General features: G+C 36.8%; 1 long non-coding RNA gene across 1 annotated transcript; it reads left to right on the forward strand.

Moving 5' to 3' along the window:
- The first annotated feature begins 10,239 nt into the window (after nt 1-10,239).
- LOC142164213 (uncharacterized) lies at nt 10,240-15,001 on the forward strand. The gene is made up of 2 exons (XR_012694858.1): nt 10,240-10,790; nt 14,665-15,001. It is a non-coding gene; the product is annotated as an uncharacterized LOC142164213 (long non-coding RNA).
- The last annotated feature ends 12,339 nt before the right edge of the window (nt 15,002-27,340 follow it).

Raw genomic sequence — 27,340 nt, forward strand, 5'->3', positions numbered from 1 at the left:
CCTAAAACTTTCCTCCAAATCAATCGAATCTAACCAAATATAGTTCAAACAATTCAAAATAAGCTTTAGAAACTACCCACAAGTGAAAAAGATTTAATCTTTAATTATTTTGGAAAAATTCAACAAAAGTCAACCCCGGGCTCGCTTAGTAAAAACCCGAGATTTGGATCAAAACTCAATTACCCATTCACCCTCGAGCCCGATTATGTGATTAGTTTCGAAATCTGACCTCAATTTGAGATCTAGATCTCAATTTCTCAAAATTCACAATTTCTACCTAAATCCCTAATTTCTACCATGAACAAACATAGATTAAAGGTTAGAAATCAATGGTTGTTGATGGAAATGGGAGAAAACGAGTTAAAATTATGAAGTTAGGACGAAATTTCTCTTCAAAATCGCCTCTAGGCCTAGCTCAAACATGGTAATGGTGAAAAATGGGTTAAATCCCAACTTTGGGATATTTAAGTCACTGGGCATCAGGACATCTTCGTGTTCATGAAGGGCCTGACATGTTAGCGATGTGCAGCAGCTAGAATGGCCTACACGTTCGCGAGCTAGGGCTGGCATTCACAAAGAGTAACAGTCATGTCCCTTCCCAGGCCACCTTAACCCTACGCGTTCGCGACTGGCTGGTCGCGTTCGTGAAAGTGTAATAACATCATACGAACTCTCTCATGCAATCAAAATACCAAAATAACACCTAAAACTATGAATCGCACATCAAAATGCATGAAATTTTAAAAGAAACTTAAGAACTTTCAAATTTATAACCGAATGTCCGAATCACGTCAAATCAACTCCGTTTTGCACCAAATTTTACAGACAAGTCATAAATAGTGAAATGAACCTATATAAAGTTTCGGAACAAAATTCCTAACCCAGTAGCAATAAAGTCAGCACATGGTCAAATTTAGGAATTCTTTAAGCCCTCAAATTACTAGTTTTCAACAAATCACGCTAAATCAAGTTAGGGACTTTCAAATTGAATTCTGAGCATACGCCCAAGTCCTAAATCATGATATGGACCCATCGGGACTGTCAAAAACTAATCCGGGTCCGTTTATACAAAATATTGATCGAAATCAACTCAAATTATTTTCAAGGCTAAAATTCACATTTTCTTTAATTTTTCACATAAAAGATTTTCGAAAAAGACACGGACTGCGTACACAAATCGAGGAATGATAAAACGGAGCTAGAGGTCTCCGAACATGGAATTAAAGGCTAAAACCTAAAATGACCTATCGGGTCATCACATCTGTCGATTCGGAATTTCAAAATCAATCCTAACTGACAATGCAGCCAATCTCAATAGCGATCTCATGAGGGAAGTTTGCAATAAGTTCAAAAGAATCCATTGTAATTCCAGAGCATACATGCCACGGATTAATGGAGCAGGTGAAGCAGCCAACAAAAACATCAAGGGGATCTTGCGAAAGATAGTGATCAATCACCGACAATGGATAGTGATCAATCCCCCATCAAGAGGAAGTTAAGGGAAAATTTGCGCTAATCAATTCATACGCAATCAAGAGATACTACATTTGAAGACAATAGAGTTAGGTTTTTGTGTAACAGAACGACGCTCGACCGGACTTCCCACGGTGGGATACGTAGGCAACCCACATAGGGTCTGGTCCCCTTTTCTAATAGAAAATCCAAATACAATTTTCTTGTATTCGGAACGACTGCATGATTTGATTTCCTTTGGTAGGGATAGGTAGGCAATCAATGTCGGATTCAGTCTTCCATTGTAATCGAACTATATTTTGGCCTGATTCCATTTTGGATACATAGGCCTTCTGAGTCAAACTCGGTCATATTATTTCTTCCATCATTTTGCATATATTGTAATCGAACTACGTTTTGACCTGATTTTGTTTGGATACATAGGCTGCCTGAGTCAGGCTAGGTCATTTCAATATTTTCATTTACTTATACCTGACCTGATTCTATTGGATACGTAGGCAACCTGAAAAGTTTTGGTCATCGCCCTAGGAAAGCCTTTGTAATGCATTGTCTAGATTAGTAAATGATCGCATCAGCAATAAAGTTACATCTTTAAGGGCATATACAGGAAGCACTATTAGTAAAGCAGAGTCATCAAGAAATAATACTCGCATTGAGGAAAGCATCAAAACATGTCATAATCCAGAACGACAACGTTTGTCATAAACATAAATGACTTTTAAAAAACAAAAACAACTTTTAAGAAAAACACTACTTTTCCACCTACCGAAATTCATGGCATAATCCACCAGATTCAGGGAAAGGCCATGCTCGTGATCAACACAAATCAATGCCCCTCCCCTACTAAGAATTTTTTCCTTGAGCGCTGGATTGACTAGAATTAAAGGGCGCCAGATAACACTGGAATCGAAGCCATACCTTATACAACTTCATGAGCTCTCAATCCTTCTGAATTATTCAATTTGTTTCAGTCTCATATACCTAAGGACTAACTTTGAATTCTTTGAAGGTGTCCATGAGCCAAAACTCCTTGTATATATCGTACTGACCGCTCTTCCAATCGGAGCACCTTGTACATATCAAATCATTTGCTTCGCAAATCGGAGCATCATGTACATATCAAACCGTCCGCTCTGCCAATCAGAGCATCTCGTACATATCAAATCATCAACTATGCCAATCGGACCACCTCGTACAGATTGCGTCGTCACTCTGCCAAATCGGAGAGTCCAGATAGATCGTTGCAAACCTCATTGCCAACTTCGCCAATCCTAGGATGGATCATTCAATTTCATCACACGTTTCGCGGATTGACGGCCGCGAATTAGTTCTGCAGTCAAGAGTCTCTCTTGGGCATGATCATTTATTTTTCTATTTTGATTGTTTTGACATTTTATTTGTGCAGATTATATGTCACGCCCCAACAATCGGGGAGCGAGACCGGTGCTCAACCGAGTGAACCCGACCGAGCAAGCCTGTTAGATTTTTTTCTACCCAACTCACTTATGAATGGAGATAATACATATTTTCATTGATTAGACAAAAAGGTGTTCATGTCCACAATACCAATTCATTACCAATAGCTCCCTCATTTTTAACGTCTTAAATAGAACAAGTAATACAACCACAACATAACATAGTTTGTCTTTCCCAGCACCAATACATAACCCACACTATGTCTACGGAGACTCTAAAATACTAAAAAGTACAATAATAGTGTCGGCTATACCTCAAAATACGATAACACATATGAAACAAAAGATGCACAATCCCGAAATGAGATGGGGATCAACAAGTCAGCTGGGAAGATCGAGTACCACTATCACTGGTCAATATCCTCCGCTGTGGAACCACCTGCATCCATTAAAGATGCAGCACCCCCGGTAAAAGGGGCGTTAGTACATGTCGAATAGTATTAGTATGAAAATCAAATACCAATTAAAGAATTCGGAAATACAATATAAATGTGATGAACCAGGGCGACAATAGAATATCATAGTTAACCGTTTAAACCAACGCAAGCTTATCAAGAACTATCATTAATATTTATAGAATTCAAGATGAGATCCTTTGTAACCATTTCTACAGAAAGAGGCCCCGCCACCTCACCCCAATGTATGTGGGTGGAGGTGTAATCACAATACCCATTTTCACACAAAGCGTCCCCGCCGCCTCACCCTAATATATATGCGGGTGGAAGTGTAAACACAACACCCATTTTTACATAAAGCGGCCCTGCCGCCTCACCCCAATATATATGCGGGTGGAGATGTAAATACAATACTTATTTTCACACAAAGCGGCCCCGCTGCCTCACCCCAATATATATGCGGGTGAAAATGTATCAACGATACCAATACCTACACAAAGCGGCCTTTCCGCCTCACCCCAATATATATATATATATATATATATATATATATATATATATATATATATATATATATATATATATATATATATATGTGTGTGTGTGTGTGTGTGTGTGTGTGTGTGTGTGTGTGTGTGTGTGTGTGGTGCAACAACAATACCAAAACCTACACAAAGCGGTCTTGCCGCCTCACCCCAATATATGCGTGTGGAGGTGTAACCCCAATCACATTCTCTACACAGTTTGGCATAATAGTTTTTCACATAAATCACGACTTAGAATCATAACACGTAGATGCACAATCCATAGTTTGGAACACATCCTCAATTTATAATACAATATCATGAGAGCATTTGAAACACAAATTAAACATATATCTTTGTCACAAAACTTATTCGGAATACTCAAGCTGTAATAAATATCTTGGAACTTACAAGGATATTAGAGTTCCAATTCTTAAAGACGAGTTTAGCCAACATACCTCAATTGAGCTTCCTTAAACTCTAAAATGTTCCGAAATTTTTAGCAACTTCAATCTATTTTAGAAATATAACAAACTAGTTAGTATCTCAGCGCTTCGCGCGGTCATAAGAGATAGGAGTAATATATTTAATATAACTTTTTTTTACAAAATTAATTGAGTTAAAGAGGATAAATTTTTCATATATATTATATGTGTGCATACGGACGGAATATATATAGTTCTATAAATGAATCAGATTCCAAATATACATATTTTCTGAATCAATTAACTCTTTGATCTTTTTAAAAGAAGTTTCAAGAAAATTTCATTTCCTTACCCCTAAGAGAATTACGCGTACTTCTTCACCTTTAAATTATCTTCTTTTTTGGCATAAGGTTTAAATTAAAGTTGATAGTTTTTCCTCCATAGAAGTACTTATTTACTATAATTACGAGTCAATTACATGCTTCAAGAGTGCTTTGTGTCTCACATGTTGCATCATTCTAATATGAAGATAAATTTCGGAATCTTCTAAGAATAAAAGAAGTTAAAATGTAACGTCATATGTGTTAACGAAAACCAAACACGGAGGTCACGCCAAAATCTGAAAGAAAGGAATAGAAAATTTACAAAAAAGAAAAATGTGAAAAACAGGACCAAAAGAAATCCATTTCTGTGACTACAAATGACCGAGACTTTCTTAGACAACCTAACTTCTTCTTCTCCTTTAGCATTGACACTGCTTATAGGTGTTTGAAACTGCCAAAATTCCAAACCTCTTCCTTGAACTACATCCAGAAAAGGTTGTAGGCAAGTTGAAATTATTTTACCAATGATAGTTAACGATCAGAGAGGTCACTAAAGGCTCCACGAAAGTCGTGATCTCCACGAAAATCCTAACTAGTTTATCAATACACTGATCCAAGATTGACTTTAAAATAGACAGCACTTTGCTTCTCCAATTCATTCGAACTACAGACCTGCCTCATTTTAACAACCTCCTCCTCAGAGGCTCAAACAAATTGTAGTTTATATCCATCTCGTACTTCGATCTTTTCACCAATTTTATACCTTCAGACCGCCAGTTACACATCCCTTTCCGACATACTTACCCACTAAATTGCCGTTTTTTTCATATTTTTTATCTCATGATTTTCCTATTTATAACCTCCAGAATTAACAAACTCTTATAAAAGTCCAGCCAAAATTCAGATAAGATACAAATTCTCCTGAAAGTCAAATAAAAAATTTAATTGTAAATCTCACGAACGGGAAGGTCGCAACTATAAGAAGCTCTAGGAATTTTTTCATGCCTTCTTTACTCAACTTGTTAAAGATTGATTATATCTCTGTATATAATTTTTTGATGGGTAAATAAAGGGAGGAAAACAAACTACCTTGACATCCATATCTGTATCTACCAAATTAGGAAAAACGAAGAATAAAACGCACAAACGATCATAGCAACATTGAACAAAAGGGTAGCAATAGATGAACGCAATATATGATAAATAGATGAGCGAATGTAGTAAAAATACTAAATCAAACATGACAAAAATAGTGCTAAAGCTAGTAAGAGAAAACAAAAGAAAAACACAAGAAAGATGAGAAGATGATCACCAAAGGAGGCGGCATATGAGCGGCTAGGGAAGAAATGATTCTTTTATTTAACAGTGACGACTTTTGGGATTCTTTTTTATCGGATGTATCCAAAGAGACATGGCTTTTGGACTGTTAATATTAATTAGGATTACAAATGAAAAGATTTAGCGGGGAAATGTTGGAAAATGGAGAGAAAGATAAATACGTTATTTGGCCTATTAGAGGTGCCAAGTCACATTCTCCAACCCCTCAATTATATATATACTAGTAAATTTGACCGCGCTTCGCGCGATTTTAGAAAACATACATAATTCATAAGACCATTATGCTAATAACTAATTTAGATATTAACCCTCTTTTTATGAGAGCAAAAACACTTATATAGCATATTACTATTGGGTTAATTTTATAATTTTGGTTTATTTTGAACAGATACTTCTATGTATTATATGAAGTTTATTTAAGTCTCATCTAATTGATAAAGATCTAAATAGTACTAAACTATATAATACTCTAATTAAAATGAAAACTACATAAATTTCATCTTAAAGCTACCAATTATACGAAGAAAAAGATATAAACTAAAGTTAGTTGTGTATGTTGAGAGATAACATTGTACATAACTGAAGTAAAGATATCTTTTGATAAGCAACAAATAAATCTGAAACTTTTCTGCTGTACTCTTGTTCTTGTATATACTATGATTTTGAAATAAATAAAATCAAAATAGTCACAAATGTCTTTGGTAAAGAAAAAAGGAAGACCCAAAATATTTGTAAAGAGGAAGAAAAAGAAAAAAGATAGAATACCATAAGGTATCTTAAATTTTGAATTAAATATTTGGGGGTTATGAACAACCTAGAAGCTATGGATATTATTAAGAGTGGAAGTTAAAGAGGTTTGAGTTACGAAAATAAAAATTTTAAAACAAATAAAGGACAAAAGATAAATAAAAATTGTCATAAATTTACATATTAAATATCTGGCAGTCGTGGATATAAAAGACATGAGAGTTAATGAGATTATTAAAAGTATGGGTTATGAAGATAATGGGGTGAGAGTTATGAAGATTTAATAATGATAAAAAAACTCAAAAAAGAGAAAAAAAAATAAATAAGTTGCTTGGCCTAACCTCACTTTCCTATTGCCCACTCTTTAATTCTCAAGGTTACTCTTCCCACTCTCATGGTCTATTATATTCATCGTTTCTAGAAAAGGAAAAACCTTCATGCATGTTGTTATATCTAGTTAGGTGCCTTATTAAAAAACCAATTCAACTGCTTTAGCTAAATGTAACAAAATACCATTGCCCTAGCGGGTAATGCAACTTTCTCTGCATCACATACCACCACATAGCATTGAGCTTTGTAAGCTCATCAATGAAGATTTTTAAGGAATCATAACCTAGCATAAATGCAAGGCTGTCAATCACATGCAATGTATCCTCATCTCCAATGATGATACACCAATCGAGATCCCATCGTAACAACCTGCATAGATTAGAATTACCATTGTGCAGGTTATAGTATCAAATTAATGAGTGTACATTATACTGATATATAAGAGAATAATAGATTATGTAGGTATATGGTGATGGCTACTGTCAAGAAAGGGAAGCCTGGTTTAAGGAAGAAAGTGATGTCTGTTGTCATTGTTAGACAACGTAAACCTTGGCGACGAAAGGATGGTGTCTTCATGTACTTGGAAGGTAATGCCGGTGTTATTGTGAATCCCAAGGGAAAAATGAAAGGTTCTGCTATCATTGGTCCAATTGGGAAGGAGTGTGCTGATTTATGGCCAAGGATTGTTGGTGCAGCTAATGCAATTTTCTGAACAAAGATTCAACATGCAAATTTTGGAATTAGTACTAGTATTAATGTCACATATACAAACAAATGTAACGATGTTGTGATGCTTAGGTAGTTTCAGTAAGTTCATATACCAATTATTTTGCTACTTAATACCGAACTTTATTTAATTTTTGATAATATTCATTTTGTCTAAGTTTTATGGTGTTATAAACACGTAAGAGTCTTCCTATATAAAAATAAATAAGTACATTCTGACGGATAAAGAACATGAAAGAGATGAGTAGTGTAACCGTACCGTAGCAATTGTCAAGGGCAAATAAAATTTATATAGGTTGTTTGATCTTTCTCGCAATATGTCCGTGTATAACACTAAGAGCAATGTTTAATATTACTAAAATATAACTAAAGGAAGTAAAAAGGAATAAAAGGAGAGTATCATGAAAGTCAAAAAAAAAATTACCGCGATCTTTCTATATCACCAATTTCTTGGTATTCGCGATTTACATTGTCACAGTGGAAAATTTGCTATCAATTTTGGATCCGATTCCGACGACGGTGAGATGTAAATAGGACCACGCAATCAGGTTATGATTTTTAGCAATCCACAGAATGTGAAGGGATGTTGTACTTATGTACAAAATTATATTTGAAAGCTTACCAATGTGCCGTTTAGTGTAACGGGTGTGATGTTTCAATTAATGGTCATCTACTGCGTCATTGTATATAACGTTTCGTAATGGACGTTTTGAGCGTTTCATAAATTTTTGTTTAGTGCTGGAAAGGAAGTAAAGTTTTTTTACGGGGAAAATGAGTGAAAAAGAGCAAAAAAAAAAAAGGAGAATCAAGATAAATGAGAATCCTTGCATACGAGACATGCCACATCAGCTTGGTTATTCCCTCTTTTATATATATATATATATATATATATATATATATATATATATAGAGAGAGAGAGAGAGAGAGAGAGATAGATAGATAGAACCAAAATTAGGAAGATGCTCATGGTTCTAACTCATTTGGGCATCCTATCAAACACTAGGTGTGCATTAAGGCTTTAAGGTCCTTTTATGGAGGATTCCATCATCCTACAACCTAATCTTTACCATTTTTAGCTCAACAATCTTTCTACACCCTTTGATAACACATGCATGTAAAATAAACAATTCTCATGCCCAAGAATTATCTTGCTAATTACCCATTTCTAGACAAAATTCGAAATTGAGGGTTAGGGTGTAGAATCTTATTTCTAGAATGAAGACCTAGTGAGTTTCCCTTCTTAATCTTCTAGAATTTGAGCAAGAATTGAAAAACAATTATTGAGGAACACCTTCTCACTATATGGCACTCTCTCTCACTCTAAAATGTTAGATTTTAGCTCATAAATGGCTCAAAGCGTGTATTTAACGAGTAGGGTCGGATTTTAAAAACCCAAAAATGAAGCTCCGGAATAATGCGGACCGCATATCGGCTGCATAATTAGTCTGTCTGGCCAAAAATCTATCTGGGTCGGTGGTCACTATGCGGCCCGCAAACCTATTTTGCGGTCGCATAATGTACCGCAGAACGGTTCTGCGATCGCATAGTGCACTGCAGAATCTCCCTCCGAAAAATTCCAAAGCGGGATATATGACAAGAGTGCGGCCTGCGAAGTGGTTATGCGGTCGCATAATGGCCGCGAAATTGACATCAAAATGACTCAGAAAACTGACTCACTTTGTGACCATTCTACGGTCCGCAGAGTGGTTCTGCGGTCGCAGAATACGCCGTAGAAATGCCTACTTTTGCCCAATATTTTCTTCAACCCCCCCGCACACTGTTCAATCCAAAAAGTCCGAACCGCAGCGAGCTTGCGAGCCGCAAAGAATTTTTACTATTATTAACCTCTACGCCTGCCCCGGCATCACAGAACCCCGGTTTTTAGAAAAACTTTCACGGGGCCTTATATTATATGCATTTTTAAATTCTTGTTTTGTTCAAATTCAAAGTCAAATACTCTCATCGCGTGGAGATTAAAAGTCAAAGACAAATACTCCCATCGTGCAGAGATTCAAATTCAAAGTCAAATATTCCCATCACGAGGAAATTAAAATTCAAACTCGAATTCTCCCATCACGTGGAGATTCAAATTCAAAGTCAAATACTTTGACAACTTCAGAATGGTACACAACCTGGATAACATTCAAAGTTAGTCCAAACATCCCTTCCCCGATATCCCAAATAATGCTCCAGAGTTTGAATACCCAATCCAGCCTAATACCGAAACAATTGGCTCAAAAGCATTGGCCCAACACTCCTGACCCAGTCCGGCTAACCCCATCACTCATCCTACTTGGAAATAGATGCCACTCACCCCTCAACCAATCACAATGTGCCATGTCACCTCCTCTAACACTCACACAACAAACACAATAAATCCAGACTGTTGATCAAATTTATTAACGGTCCAAATTTAATCCCATTTGCCTTTTGATTTTATTTAACCTTTCAGTGTATTATCCCCATAGTTGGATCCAAATGATCCAACAACCCCTAATTTACCCCCATTAAATATTTTTCTATCCTTTATCTCCAAAAATCTAGAGCCCTTAATTAAAATGATCCAACGGCTCCCATGCCATCTCTTGTTTTAACTAGACAATCCCCATCTAACCCTAATCATTCCGCCAAAAGATCGGCCGCCCTTCTTTTCCCTTCCTCTCTCTTTTCTCTCTTCTCCTCAGACCCTATCATCTCTCACACCTTACACTAAATTGTGCAAGGTCACTCAAGAAATCCAAAGCTTCATCATTCTTTCTCTGTCAACTGTGAATCTCGTCGAACCTACCTTTTCCATCACCCGATTTTGAATCTCAAGCCTCAAAACCTTAGACCAAAATACGAAAGTGCAAGAATTTTATTATTTCGTCTTCTTCCAGTTCAAATCGATACATGTGTTTGTGTATTCATGAGAAGCTCGACCACATCACGATAGTCGATAGTCCAGAGGTCAAACGCAGTGACCTCTGGACGTTGGCTTTAATCGATGGTCCGCTTGGCTTTAACGGCCGATTCGTTCATCATTTCAAATAGGTAAACTCTCCTTCTGATTTTTCTCTATGTTTTCCTCATCTTTTCCCCACTCTCTCATCAGCATTCATCGTCACATTCTACTAAGTGTTTCAAATTCAAATGGAACCCTAAGGCTCCAATTGCAACCGTAAATAGGGGCTTTATTGCTCTCACCAAACACGAACTACCTAAGAAATCTAGTAAATGCTCCTTGCTTAAATACTCTGAAAGTTCTTCTCTAATTTCCGTTCTTTCATTCATTTTTGCTCGAGTTCGACTATTGCAAATTGATTGTGAGTTTGGTCCCTTAACGTCCAGAAGCTACTACTACTTGGTCTGCTGCTCCGAAGAAGCTTAGTAGACCACTGACCCCCTCTTTAATTATTTATTCACTTCATACATTATTGTGTTGTTTCATTTATCTAATGTTCTCTGTTGATAGTATGCTTATTCTTCTTCATGATAGTCATGTGACCTTCAGTTGTCTTTTGTTGCCTGTATTACTCATAATTTAATTAACTAACACTCCCTGGTAATAGTTATGCTTTTATCCTATGTTGTTGTTTAAGTCAATATTTTATGGTGATCGTAGGATTCTGTTTCTCATACTGATATTATCATTGTGATTCTCATCCTGTTAACTTCTTATGTTGATCTCTGTGTTGGCAGCTATGTTTGGCCTATACTATTGCCCTATTGATTGAGTAATACTAATTGCTCTCCATGCTTATATTATCATGTTGATTAAGCTGATTGAATAATGTTCATAAACTTCCATGTTGTCCTACTCAATTAATTGAAAGATCCCCATGCTTACATCATTATGTTGTTCTGTTTGAATGACCCTCTTGTTTAAAGTATCATGTTGATTTTGTTTAGCTCATTGAATTACTCTCACTGATGGTCTTGCTTTTGTTATCATGTTGCTCCGTTTGATTAAATAGTCACAGTCAACAGTCATATTAATTATGCTATATTGTTCTGTTCAGCTTAATTAGTATGGTCTATATTTATTTACCATGATAACTTGAACAAAAGGGAAGTATATGACAAACTTTATAGGCATAATTTCAATAGTGATCCTATTTGTCTGACTAGAAATGTTGACTAGCAATCATATACCTATTTTACCTTGGCTAGCTATAAATAAGTATTTTTTATAGCTCATGGTCATTTGATGTTTAAGGATAGTGTCTAGAAGGTTTTCCCTCATGTGATTTGAGTAATGTTGATCCTGGTAGCTTAGGAGTTCAGCTGAATGTTGTTGAATACGTATTATTATGTTAGATGTCATGCCTATAGTGTTAAGGCCCCATAAAACTTTTCCTAAAAATCCGGGTTCTGTGATGCCAAAGTAGGCGTAGAGGTTAATAATAGTAGAAATTCTTCAGCTCGCCGCGGTTCGAATTTTTTTGATTGAACAGTGCTCTGGGAGTTGAAGAAAAATATTAGGCAGAAGTATGCATTTCTGCGGCCATTCTGTTGTAGCAGAACCACTCTGCGGACCGCAAACTGGTCGCAGAATGGGGCAGGTTTCTGGGCTTTTTTATGTCAGTTTTGAAGCCATTATGCGACCGCATAACCGTTTCGCGGGCCGCATTCTTGTCTCATTACCCGCCTTGGGATTATTTTCGGAGGGAGGTTCTGCGGTGCACTATGCGACCGCAGAACAGGTCTGTGGGCTGCATAGTTACCGCAGACCAGATCAGTTTTTTTCCAGCTCCGGCCCCCATTTTCGGGTAATTATGCGGTCGCATATGCGACCACAGAACCCGTTCCGGAGCTTTATTTTTGAGGTTTTTAAACCCGACCCTATTTCGTTAAAACACACCCCATGGACCATTTTGAGCATATTTTCTGATATTTTTAGAGTGAGAGAGAGGGTCCTAGAGGGACAAGTGATCTTCATCAAATTGTTCTTCAATTCTCACTTAAATCTTGAAGATTATCAAGAGAGGCACCTAGGTCTTCTTCCTAAGAGGTAAGATTTTATCACCCAAACTCTAAATTTCAAAATATAACTATAATGGGCCATTAGAAAGGTAATTCATGGGGATGAGAGTGCTTACCTTGCATGCATGTATCGTTGTAGTATGCGGGAAGATTGTGAGCTAATAATGGTAGAGAGTGTATTGGAAAATGATGGATTCTTTCACAAAAGAGCTTTAAAACATTGATGCACACCTAGTGTTTGATAGTATTCTCAAATGAGCTAAAACCATATTCATCTTCCTAAATTTGCTTCAATTTTGTTATATTGGTAAAATAGATTGAAGTTGCTAATAGTCCGGAACATCTTACACTACTAGAAATTCGGTAAAAACCGACTAAAAAAACCGACCAACGTTGGTCGGTAATGGCCAAAAACCGACCAAAACGCGACCATTTACGTATGGACGATATTTTTGTGGTCGGAAAGGCATACCGACCAAAGTTGGTCGGAAATTACCGACCAACTTTGGTCGGTCAATTAAATTCAAAAAAAAAAATATTGCAAAAAAAAACCGACCAAAGTTGGTCGGTATTTTAATTGTGTAATAAAAAGATTCACCATCCGGGAATCGAACCGGGGTCTGTACTGTGGCAGGATATTATTCTACCACTAGATCATTGGTACATTTTGTTTTAAGACTATCTTTTATTTGATTTATACTCTTTAATTGTATTTTCGCACGAAAATAACCGACCAAAGTTGGTCGGTTTTATTAAAAAGTAAAATTACCGACCAAAGTTGGTCGGTTTTATTAAATGACCAGCCGAATTAACCGATCAATTTTGGTCGGTTTTTTTAATATTAATTTTTATTTATTTTAATTAAAAAACTGACCAAAGTTGGTCGGTTTCTTGAAACATAAATTTTGCGGGACTCAAAAATAGTTTTTCGTATTTTTGCGCCAAAGAAAACCGACCAAAGTTGGTCGGTTTCGTAAAAAAAATTAAAAAAAAAATATTTTGAAAAACCGACCAACTTTGGTCGGTTTTTTGACCGGCCAACTTTGGTCGGTTTTTTGACCGACCAAAGTTGGTCGGTCGACCTTGGTCGGTTTTTGCCGAATTTCTAGTAGTGTTAGAGTTTTAAGAGGCTCAATTGAGGTACGTTGGCTAAACCCCTTCTTCTTAGAATCGAATCCCACGGTGTTCATGTAATTGGAGTAAGTCCTTGATCATTATTGAATTGGCTTTTCCTAATGTGGTTGTGTTGAAGGATGTTTGTTCAATGTTTATGCTAAATTCTTCATCATGTCATCTTGCCATTTGAGAATATGTTTAAAATGTGGAATATGTATTAGGAATGTTAAGGCTTCATGTCAAGATTGAAATAAAGGTTATTTTGCCAAATTGTATGAAAGACCCCTATGTGCCTGAGATTTTTCAAATTGCTCATGCTCATATGTGAATTAATGTCTTGAATAGGAAGCCCTATTGATGATGATAATGATAATGATATTTGAAGGTGGAAAAGAGAACTGGAACTACGAAATACGGCCAAGTGCCAAGAATGACTTTGTAATCGTAATCATTAGTGCCAATGAATTGAAAGTATATGAAAGAAGTTCGATTTGAGATGATAGACTAAAGAAGGTAATGTCTCAAATGAGATGGCCTAGCTAATCGGGCCGAGATCGGACTCCGTATAAGAATACGGAGGTATTGTAAATTGTGAAATATCAGTACTAAAGGTCACCCAAACTAGTAATATAGAAATTGTCTTGAAAATGTATATGATCCTTAACTTGTTGTTTTACTATTATTTGAAGCCCTTATTTAATTCTTGACTGCCCCTCTTGTATTATTATTCATTCTATTGAGTTGGTGTTTAGCTATACATACTAGTGCTATTCGACGGTACTAACGTCTCTTTTGCCGGGGGCGCTGCATCTTTAAATGGATGCAGGTGGTTACATAGCAGACAATGCGGATCTCAGATAGTGCTGCATCCTCTTCTCAGCGGACTCGGTGAGCCCTATTTTATTCCGGGGTCATGTATTGTACTTTTTCTTTATATTATGGTTACTTTTTGAGGTATAGCCGGGGCCTTATTGTCGGCACCATCTTTACTCTCTTTTGTATCTTTAGAGGTTCCGTAGATACTATGTGGGTTGTATATAGGTGTTGGGAATGTTAAACAAGTTATGTTGTGTTTGATCACTTGTTCCACTTGAACTATAAGAAATGTGTATTTTGAGACTTAAAGGCGCAATGACAAATGAAATGATTTAGGATTGTATGAATGAGATTCCTACTGTGTAATTAATGAAATCACGCCTTTTCTTGATCATGGGTTAATTGGGTAGAAAGTATCTAACAAGCTTGCTGGGTCGGGTTCATTCGGTTGAGCGTCGGTCGCACTTCCCGGGATGGGGCGTGACATATAGGATACAAATAATGGGACTGGAAACTGACCACCACATTCATGTTTAATGCTCCAATGTATTTTTACTGTTGCCATGAATCGTTAGGTCAATTCTGGGTTAAGATGTTCGGAATGGAATATTGGCATGTAATGAAGTCTACAACTATGTGTTTTGTTTGTGTTGAAGGACAACCTTGAGGTTCTTCTAGTGTTCTGTCACTGGCTTTAATAGTCTAAACCTGTTAAAGAAACCCTGTTTAATGAAATCCTTATGAGGCACTAAACCTTTGATAAAGTGTAGTAAATGAGTGCAATGTGTGTGTCTTTGCTAACTACTTGACATCTTGGAAATGTAGAATGGCATTCCTGAAGATTGAAGTTGTTAGTTCTAAGTTTTTGATGTCTCTATATGATTGAACTTCTGAAATGTGTCATCATAATGACCTGCTGTATCTGTACTGGTTTGTTTGATGTTGGTTATGTGAGAATGTAAAAGTTATGATTTAATTTGTGCTTAAACCTCTGGAGAAGAGTGAGGTTTGGTACTTAAGGGCGTTTAAGTGTGGGATTTACTTTACTGTTGAGAAACCCCTCCTTGGAACAAGCACTACTCGGGGTCCAAAAGACTCTCGTGAACTATGAAGTGTCAGCGGTCCATAGGGGAACCTTATAAGTAAATATGGTTCACCCAAAGCCCATGACCATTGATCTCAGTTAATCCTCAGGGGATTATCACAAATGAAAATTTAGCTCCCTTATATTTACTTTATATCACATTTACTATAAACTTTAATTTTATTCGGAAAAAGGCCGCAACTGCCCTTAGACTATTCGATTTGATGTAAATATACCCTCAGGCCACCTAATAAGCCAAAAATATCTCCACTGTTATCTTTCTGGCTCACTTATGCCCCTACGACTAATGGTCAATACCAAATAAAAAAGATTTGCTTAAATTACACGTGGCAACTTCTTATTAGTCCAATTTTAAACTGTGATCCCAATTAAATAAATCCACCCTTAACCCATTTTCTTACCCAACCCATAAATCTGACCCGCCTTAAATAATTGTCAAACTCTTGATTGTCAAAAATATTAACTTCTCCATCTTTCCGGTTCTACCACCATCAAAGCTGCCACCATCTTTTTTCCTCTATACAACGACGCTGCCACCAAAGTTTTAGTCTAGGTGCAATTTTGGTCCTTTTTTATATTTTTATCATCTTCTTCATTTTACATTTACCATTGGAGCTGTCATTTTTCGAAAATGTTCGTCAAAAGACCTTAATTTTCACATTCAAATGTCACTAATAATGGTAGTCTTTTTTTTCTTTCTCATCATATAATATATGAATCAAAGAACCCATTATGAATTCATGGGCTTTAAATTCCGAAATAGTCTTGTTTTTTCTTCACAATTTTTGTAAATTTTGAAAACTCTTAAAAAGTTGTTAGACCCAAATGATAATTTATTGTAGAAACTAAAAATTTTATGGACTAGGTACTCCTCCTTGGACAAAATCCTAATTTTACAACAAAAAAAGGACATCAAATCGAAAAAATTAAAGATTTTCTAATCAGGCCTTTCGATTAGCATAACATTCTTGTTGTTATTGTTCGAAAATAGAGGAATGGAGCAAACATGAGAATCATAATTATGGTGGCAGCGTGGTTGTTATGGAGGAAAGGGGTGGTGGCAGCTATGGTGATGGTAGAGTTGAAAGGATGGAGAAGTTAATTTTTATTGACAATCAAGAGTTTTGCCTTTTGTTTTTTTAGGTGGGTTGGATGTATGGGTTCGGTAAAAAAAGGGGTTAAGGGTGGGGTTATTTAATTGGGATCACAGTTTAAAATTGGACCAATAAAATATTGTCACGTTTAATTTAAGTAAACCTTTTTTTTATCTAGCATTGACCATTAGCTGTAGCGACATAAGTGAGCCAGAAAAATAATGGTGGGGGCATTTTTGACTCAATAGGTGAATTGAGGGCATATTTATACAAAATCGTATAGTCTAGGGTAGTTTTGGCCTTTTTTCGAATTTTATTTCACCATTTATTTGTATATGCTAATTGATTCTTTCTCTTTTATTTGAATGAATTATTGGACATGCTGAGTTCATGGAGAACTCAGGCCCAAGTTCAGAGAACTAGGCTGCATGATTTGTCGTCCGTTGCAGCTTGTCATAGCTTAGATCCTAGCTGGGCCTGACTTATTGTCAGCCCAACAACGAGAGTACACCCCCCCCCCCCTCTCCCTCTTTCACCTGAAAGTATTATTATTAATATTGTTGTATTATCCTTTGTGTATGTCTTAAGGAATCTAGCTTTGATATTGAGTATTGTTTGCTTTGATTATTTAGGAGAAGCTTAAGATAAATCAAACTTAATAACATAGAAGGTAATTTTTGACCGAAGAGATCTATCGCTTTAATAATCTTTACACTGTTCGGAATCTGAATGCTTTTAAACTCATGGTTTAGCAACTAACGTCTCTTTCATTTGCACACCCTTTTTAATAAGTTTCATTTGTTTTAGGCATTTACAGGATTCTAATAAGCTTAAGCGAAAACATCCCTCTGAAATGTATTAATCAAGTCGTGTAGGAAATTTGGCGTCTGAGTTTTTTTTAAAGCAAAGAGGCAATTGCTCCACACACAGCCAAATCCGATTTTTACAAGAAGAAAACCAAACAAATTATGGAAAATATACTGATCTTGCCTAAACAGCCTTCAAACGAATAAACAAGGTACATTTATTTTGATCTATCTAGGGTGTGTTAGTATAGAATTCACGTCTTTCAAATAATCCCTTATTTTCATGAACCTTATGATATAATCTTAAAAGTAAATGTTGCCATCTTAGAGAGGTACAATTCATTTTCTTGAAAACAAATTAAATTGCTTCCTCATATATTCAAGACTTTCACATGAGACCCGTTTAGTAACTTTTAATGAATGAACTACTAGAATATAAAAAAAAAATCTCTCCTCGTATCTAGCATAAATTTAAGGAGCTACCTCAGGTAGATTTTAAGGGATGCCTAAAATCTTCCCCTTAGAATAACTAGAATCCTTACTCGGATTCTCATTGGTTTAGTAGACCATTAGGATAATGATCTTCATAGACTTATAGGTACCCTAGTATACTATTAAATATTAGGTGACGACTCTTCTTTTATCAACTTCAGGAAAACCACAAGTTGTATTTTGTTTTGACATGTGCAAAATATGGTACAATAATTTCCACTTGCTTGTCCTTAAGGACACGGTACAGCACGGGCCGGATTTGTGTACCCAATATTGATGGGTTATGAGAGCTAATTCTTAAGAAGGCCCATAGTTTGCAGTATTCCATTCATCTGGGCGCCGCAAAGATGTACCATGATTTGAAGCAGCACTAATGGTGGAGAAGGATGATAAAAGATATTGTGGAGTATGTAGCTCGGTGTTTCAACTATAAGCATGTTAAATACTTGCATTAGAAACCGGGTGGTTTGCTTCAGAGTGGGAGTGTATCACCATGGATTTTGTGGTTGGACTACCATGGACCTTGTGGAGATTCGACATTGTGTGGCTCATTGTGGACGGACTGACCAAGTCGGCACACTTCATTTCAATCATGACTACCTACTCTTCAGAGTAGATAGCTTAGATTTATCTTTGTGAGATTGTTCTCTTTCATGGTGTGCCCATGTCTATCATCTCGGATAAAGGCATGCAGTTTACATTGCATTTTTGGAGAGCCGTACCGCATAGATTAGGCACACAGGTTGAGCTCAGTACAACATTTCACCCACGGATGGATGGGAAGTCCGAGTGCACTATTCAGATCTTAGAGGACATGTTACATGCCTACGTAATTAATTTTGGGGGCTCATGAGATCCGTTTCTACCGCTAGCAGAGTTCGCCTACAATAACAGTTATTAGTCGAGCATCCAGATGGCTGCATACGAGCCCTTATATGGGAGACGATGTCGTTCTACGGATGGATGGTTTGAGCCTGGGGAAGCTAGGTTGTTGGGCACTAATTTGGTCCGTGATGCTTTTGAGAAGGTGAAGTTGATTCAGGATCGGCTTCGTACAGTGCAGCCCAGACAGAAAAGTTATGCTGATTAGTGGATTCGTGATGTAGCATGCATGGTGGGTGAGAGTGTTCTACTCAGAGCTTCTCCCATGAAGGGTGTGATGAGGTTCGAGAAGAAGAGAAAGTTGAGCCGGTATATTGGCCCTCTTTAGATTATTGGGAAAGTGGGTAAGGTGACCTATAGACTTCCATTGCCACCCAGCTTATTAGGAGTTCACCTGGTGTTCCATGTTTCCATGATCCGGAAGTTTTATGGCGATCTGTCACATGTGTTAGATTTCAGCTAGTGCAATTGGACTATGATTTGACTTATGTTGAGGAGCCAGTGGCTATTGTGGATAGGCAAGTCTAGAATTTGAGGTCGAAGAATATTGCATCGGTGAAGATTCGGTAGAGAGGTCAACCGGTCGAGGAGGCGACTTGAGAGACCAAGCATGTTGTACGGATTCGATATCCTCACCTTTTCGAAACTTCAGATATGTCTTTATTCTCGTTCGAGGATGAACATTTGTTTAAGAGGGGGAGAATGTAATGACCCGACCGGTCATTTTGTGTAACCATTTTCCATTTTAAAGCTTTCCGTATGTGTATATGCTATTTTATATGACTTACGAGGATGGTTGGTTTCGTTTCGGGAGATTTTCGATTGATTTGGAACAACTGGTTCTTAGTTTGAAAGAATAAGTTGGAAATATTGACCGAGGTTTGACTTTTGTGAGAACAACCCTGAAACGGTATTTTGATGGTTCCATTAGGTTCGTATGGTGATTTTGGACTTATATGTATGCCCGAAATGAGATTTAAAGGCTCCTAGGTTGATGAGGCTCTTTTTGCCGGAAGTTGGCCATTTGGAGGTATATAAATTTCCTACGTTTGACTTTAGGTTGAATTTCTATCTATTGGGTTCGATTTTTGGTTCTTTGACTTGGAGTATGTCCGTTTTTTCATTTGGAACTTTTATGCAAAGTTTGGTGTTATTCCGAGTTGGTTTGGTAGGAATCAGACGCTTTGTTGTGATTTTAACGATTATTGAGTTTCATTGTGAATTCTATGCATTTTGGTATCTGATTCGTGGGTTAGGATGTTATCTTGGTATTTTGAGTTTGCGAGCGTGTTTGTACGAAGTTTTTGGACTTGTGTGGGTGTTTGGCGTTGAGCCCTGGGGGCTCGAGTGAGATTCAGATGCGTTTTGAAGTGATTTGAGTGAGTTTCAGATTTGCTGGTAATGGGATGATGCTGCAGGTCTCGCAAATGTGAGATCCTGTTCGCATTTGCAGACCTCGCATTTGCGAGGCATGTATCGCATTTGCGAGGTAGGTTGGGTGCTAGTTTGTTTGCTTTTGCAAACTATAGGATCACTTTTGTGAAGGGGACAGACTTTGCAAATGCGAAGTCTGTGTTGCTTTTGTGATATTCCCTGGTCTAAGCAGGAATCGCATTTGCAAGGGTTTGTATTTGCGAACCCCGGGTCGCATTTTCGACTTCTACAACTGAACAAATAGTGAGATTTCAGGTCTTAGGCTCATTTTATCATATTTTTTAGCCCTAGACTCGGCGAGAGACGATTTTAGGATGGGATTTTGATACAAAGCTATGGGGTAAGTGATTTTGACTCCATTTTTATATTATAACATGATTATTTATGAATTTTAACATCTAATCCATGATATTTGAAGAGGAATTTCAGGGAATTTTGACGATGTGTTGAAAAATGAAAATATGAGATTTGAGAGTCGAATTGGACTCGTATTTGAAAACCAAACACTTATTTGGACACGTTGGGTTATGGGTAGTCGAGATCAACCCCTCGACTCGGGTTTTGACCGTTCGGTCCGGGGTTGATTTTTGTTGACTTTTTGGAAATTTTGTAAAGATCATAACTTTATTAATCGAAAATTATTTTCTCTTACATTGTTTGATATTATTAAGTCATTTTGTGCTAGATTTGAGCTGAGCGGAGGTGAATTTTAAAGGAAAAGAATTTTTAGAGTATTGAATTTGCCTAATTGAGGTAAGTATCATGCCTAACTTTCTGTGAGGGAATTACCCCTTAGGATTTGGTCTAATTGGCATGATTAGTGCTATGTGAAACGATGTGTACATAAGGTGACGGTGTGTACACATGCGCATATGTGATAATTAACCGGGTTAGACCTTAGGCTATTAATATGCCTTGAATTGGGGTTGTTTGTTATATAAAACATGTTTAATTATTGTTCACTTCCTGCGCCCTTATGTTATTGTTAAGGTTCTTGTACACAATGTTGTTGAGTCATGGGTTATATCTTGTTGTGACTTTAGTATTGTTGGTGTGATGATGTTGTGGAACATGTGTACGTGTTGTGCGGGTGATTGTTATTGTGTGGAGTATAAGGATAGCAAAATATGCATGCGGCGACATAAGGGGAATTATTTCATAGTGAAGCTCACGCGACGCCATAAGGGTGGCTTGTTGATTATGATATATGGTATTTCAGGGTGATTCTTGATGTTATTCTTGTGTTGGAACAGGTTGATAATTCGAACATATCCTTGTTTTCCTTAAATGATTTAACTTTGTGTTTTACGAATTGTTGGTTAATTTACCGTGTTATCACATTCCCTATTCTTTGTTGATATTTATTCTGTTATGCTTTCCGTTTTCAGTTTTATATTGATATTCTGCAGTGGTTATTTCACGAGTGAGTGTCTTGACTTGAACCGTGTCACTACTCCACCAACGTTAGTCTTGATATTTACTAGGTACCGACTGTGGTGTACTCATATTATGCTTCTGCACATTCATTGTGCATATCCAGGTACCTCGGATCGTGCTTGTCGCTAGAGAATCGAGCAAAAGCTGTGGAGACTTCAAGGTAAAACTGCTATTTCGCTTGTAGGCCTCATAGTCACCCTCTATTGTTTCCTTACTATAGTTTATTGTATCCCAAACAGTGTTGTATTTTAAGACTTTTTGTGTGCTCTCTGTAGCGCTTATTGACTCAGTATTACCGAATTTTGGGATGTATGACTATTGTATTCACTTTACGGCTATGTTATTGCATTTTCCAATTTTTATTTAATAGTTAAGTTGCTTTATTATGTTTTTGATCTCATCATGCGGCAGCCATACCTAGTCTCAGAGACTAGGTGCCATCACGATCCTTAAGGTGGGATTTTGGTCATGACAGTTCAACACAAAAATATTCATCGGGAAAGAACCATGGCATAAAGAAAACCTAAGGAGATTTATTGGAAAATATATTACCACTAAATAAATAAAAATATAATCAATTAAAAACTACTAAAGAAAATAAAATAACAAAGTAATTAATCCACGATTATACTACCAATTACAAAATAAACCCAAAAGGGTACATGATCATCTATAATAGTAAGACTAGCCCGGCAAGAGCACACAATATCCATACAAAATCATAAGCCCGGCAAGGAAACATATCAAGAATAGATGTACAAATAGAGTGCACTCCCTAATGCCACCCCAACTAAAAATAATGCAGTGTCCTCACTGCACAATATCAGGATAAAATAAGAGTAATTTGAGGGTCTGCATAAGACTAGCAGACTGCGGGAAAAAGCTGATCACTATTATGTATAACTCTGGGCCTCATCACTACTAGCATCATCATCGTCATCATCACCTGATAAGAAAGAATACTACTCACTGTCATCCTCTTCTTTAACTGGTATCTTCTTGTTCGACTGCCACCATTTTAAAATGGCTTTGATTCTTCTTCACATTTTGACCATGAATTTTTCCTTCTTTTTGTTTTTCTTTTTCTCAGCTGTGAAGTCTTCCCGAAGATAGACATGTGCCTTGGCCATCTTTCCATATGCTTCCTAAAGCCTGCTAACAGAAGCTGCTAACTTCTCATGAGACTCGACCTATTTATTTTTTAGATTCCAGGTATGTCTTCATTTACTCTTTAGTACAGTAGTGAGATATAGGTTGGGAGTGTGAGGGTCCAATAGAGAGCTATGACACTAAGTCACGAATGGAGTCAAGTTGTGAATTAAGCATCCCATATGGTCCCTCGGGCTGTGTCACCTGGGAGGACTCTTGTCTGGAAACTGTGATCATTTTACTCTTCTTGTTTTTCATTGCACGACCCTCTTCGGTCACTCTCAATGGATGCAAGGGTTTGTCAGCCGATATCTAACGATCGCTGCTGAGCACATCAACATTCTCCCGCCGTCACAATTCTGTGATCAAATAAGGGAGCATCAAGCCTTCATTGTCTTGCATAAAGTACTCTTTCATCTCCTGGATGATATAATAACCGACATTCACCAGAATACCGTCAAGTATGCATGATATCATCAGGGCCTGACATATTAAACATCAGAGACATTCCCACAGGGTGAGACTCTGCTACAGATTATGTACAGCCACATCTTAGCCTCAGCTATGAAGTGAATGGATTTTAAGCCCTTCCTCTTGTTGTCCCACTTCACTCGCTTACTTGCGGGATAAAGTTTAAACACTAGCCAATCTCCATTGGAGCATGTATATTTTTCTCGCGTCGGCTCTAGTGGATGGTTCGGAAGCCCATAAACATCATTGATCCTCTTAGGTCCAAATCTTACTGGTTTTACCCTTATGGTGAGTTCTGGGTTGTTGAAGTTTGTACACTTAAGGATGGCATAAAACTCTCGAACCCATTCCTCATTAGCATCACATTGGTTGGGCATGAAGCACGTCCAGCCTGTTGTATCTACATGGCCACAGAAATCTGGAAGTAGCTCGACCAATATTTTCCCAAAAGTTCCATTTTTAATTAGGACCTTCTTTGTAAGAATGTTATCATGGTACCAGCGATGACAATCAGCAAACATGAAGCAATCAATGTCATATTGCTCTTCCACAACTTCTTCTTTAAATTCATATTCGTGTGCCGCATTTTCATTCATGTTTGGGTCTATTTTTATGCTCAAAGTACCTAAAAACTCAAAATCATGTTAGTAGATCATTAGAATCATGTTAAGAAATTGAAAACACTACTATTAGGCCAAAGAATCAGGCCAAACCAATTTCGGAAGCTACTTCCTTGCAAAAAATCAGCTCAATCACCGGACCTGTGAAAAAAGAAACCCAGATGCGGAGTCGCTTCTGCGGAAATTTTCCGCATCTGCGATTTTTGACAATTTAACCCACATCGCACCTACAAAAATATCATCGTAGGTGCGGGGATGCATCTGCGGCCTTTTCTTCACAGAAGCGATTTCATCATAAGTTTCTAAGTCCAGAAAATTGCTATTTTTTATCAATTCCAATCATGTTTTTGACACTATACTCAAGACTTCTAAATTATTGCAATAGATGTATAGGATATTTGAGTAAACACAATTTCAAGGCACATAGAAACTAAAATTCTCTCGTCCAAATTTTCAAACACTTAACAAGCAAAGAGAAATTTTTGATCCTTTAAAGTAATTGGGCACTCAGACTTCCCCCATATTTGTTGTTCAACAACACGCAACATACACAACTACGCTCAACCAATTTCCTCACTCCTAAAACTAACATTGATCGAGAGGGAAAAGGGACTGAGGGAAAAAGCTACGGATAATAAGTATAAGAAGATGAGAAAAGAAGAAAATAGAAGAACAAGAATGAGAGAGAGAGAGAGAGAGAGAGAGAGAGAGAGAGAGAAAGAGAGAGGAATAATGTACTTGATTTGCCTGTGTGTGAGCAGTAGAGTCAGAGGAGCAGTTGTGTATGAGAGATGAGCGGGGTTTGGGCTGGGAGAAGAAAGAGTAGAGTTTGACTTATTGAAGGAGATGTTAAAATACACCCGACATGTCGCATCTGTGGAGTTTTAACCGCTTATGCGATGATGCTTCTGCAGTTTTTGCTCCGCATCTACGAGCATCTCGCATCGGCGTTGACATGGGCGCTTCGGCAATGCTGCATCTGCACACAAATATTTGGAGGTGCAGTTGCATAAAACTTCTGATAGACAGAACTGGGCAGCCACTATTTTGGCAGGTCTCCAACACCTCAAACTCCTCAATTCAACTCCAAAAAATCTAAAACTTTACAGATTAGTCAAAAATAATATAATAAACTATTCTAAAAAAAATTCCAAAAATAATTTAAAATTTTGAAAACGATGGGTTGCTTTCCACCAAGCGCTACATTTAACATCATGGCACGACGCGAATCAACTTTACTACTTTTCTCTCCACTTTGAGGATATGAATTGGGCATCTAACTTGGACTAAATTTTGTGAACACGGTCGGCGGGGGTGTAGTAAGTAGATGATAAAGCCAAACATCAATTTCTTCATTTTGCAATTCATGGCTTTCTTTTGAGAAATGTCATTTTGCGTTCTTGAACTTTCAAATTGCACGATGTATGGCTCTTGTCTTTCTTATTTTTTAAGTTCAAATGGAAGGATGGATATCACCATAAATTTTTAAAGTTGAAAAATGCTTAGAATGAGATAACAACCTCCAAACCTGAAACCTTTTCTTCATTTTGACAACCCCTTTTTTCCCCCGAACTATAGTCAATTTCAACTATCTCTTCAATTATGCCGGTTGACTCTAATTCTATTTTTTTCTCGGCATCACCAAGTATCATGGAGTTGATTGGTAGATGTTCAATTCTTGATTCAAGCTCCAAACCATTTTGTAGATTGTTTTTCAAGATCTCCTCTAAGGCTTTTTGCTATTTGTTTCCTTCTTAAAGTACGCACTTCATCATGATTTAAACTCTCCATTTTGCCCATGCTCATTTTCTTCCACTTTTAAAGCCCTATAAATATCTTAACCAAAAGTTGAATTGTCATAGTGGGGGTTCGGAGAATGGAAGGACAAATAAGAACAATTGCCAAGGTAGCCATTTTGACTACCACACCTATCGCATATACTCCACTTATAGGTTTGAGATTGTGCGCATAATCCGCCTCCAGAGAATTTAAATAATTTTTTCATGAGTGTGGTCCTCCACAATAAGGACAAGGGCCATCAAAGTATGAACAACTATCATCCAACCAATTTTTATTATGCGATGCCATTTTCGAAAACTAAAAAAATAAACAAGAAAAAAAAATATAAGAAAGATAAATACACAAATGTTTATAAGTTTTGACCAAAGCACATACGCTTACTTCTCAAACAACCTAAATACGCCAAATTATTCCCCGGCAATGTCGCCAATTTTGATGACGTCCAAAGCCACTTCTCAAAGAGAAAGCAGACACAGTTAAATACAATATAATATACCCAACTATGAGTCGGGGTCGAATCTCATAGAAAATAATATGTAGGCGATTAGGCAAGTAAGAGAATTATCACTTATTATGCAAAGTCAAACATTAATAAATAGTTTTGAGAAAATATTATATCCAAATAAAAAATATAAACTAACCTAGAAAGCATGTAAAATGATCATTGGCTACAAGCATGGATAAACGGGAATTTACACTCAAGTATTGACCCAATGTATTTCACGATTTTACAAATATGAATGAGTTTATGTTAATTAGGCTCTGATAATAATTCTATATTAGCTTCTTCCGAAGACTGACAATACTTTCTAATGAAACTATCCCTACAATAATTAAGAGAATTAACTGCACCTGAATGTGGCTATTAGTGGTTCAATCTTATCCCTAGTTAGAATTTATAAAATGAGGATTAACACATCAAGTTCTTGTAAATTAATCTTTCCCAACATCGAGTTTGCCTTTTCCAAGTCCAAATGGAAGTTAATGGGCGAGTTCTAGGGTTAACTAATCCCTTTGGAAATATTAGAGAACAAGAATAATTAAAGAAATAATAAATCACTTCAAAAGTAATAAAAATTATTCACTACATAAGCATAACAAGAGATTTAATCCAAATTTTTATAACAAATATTCCCATAAACAAGATTAAAGTAATGGAATAATTATTATACACTTAGATATTCAATACAAATCATGAAATTGGCGATATGAGTAAAGGGTTAAGAATTTCTCATCCAAAGACTTCAAATCTTCAATCCCCAAGTGTGGTGCAAGAAACCCTAGCTCCAAAGCTTGTAAAACCTGCCTAATATATCTTCTAAAATTAGCTAGATCGTGTATTTATGGGTTTAGGATCAACAAAATATAAAATCGCAAGTCTGTCAAGAACTGAAGC

This window comes from Nicotiana tabacum, chromosome 9 (genome assembly GCF_000715075.1).
Source record: "Nicotiana tabacum cultivar K326 chromosome 9, ASM71507v2, whole genome shotgun sequence".
NCBI classification, from domain to species: domain Eukaryota; kingdom Viridiplantae; phylum Streptophyta; class Magnoliopsida; order Solanales; family Solanaceae; genus Nicotiana; species Nicotiana tabacum.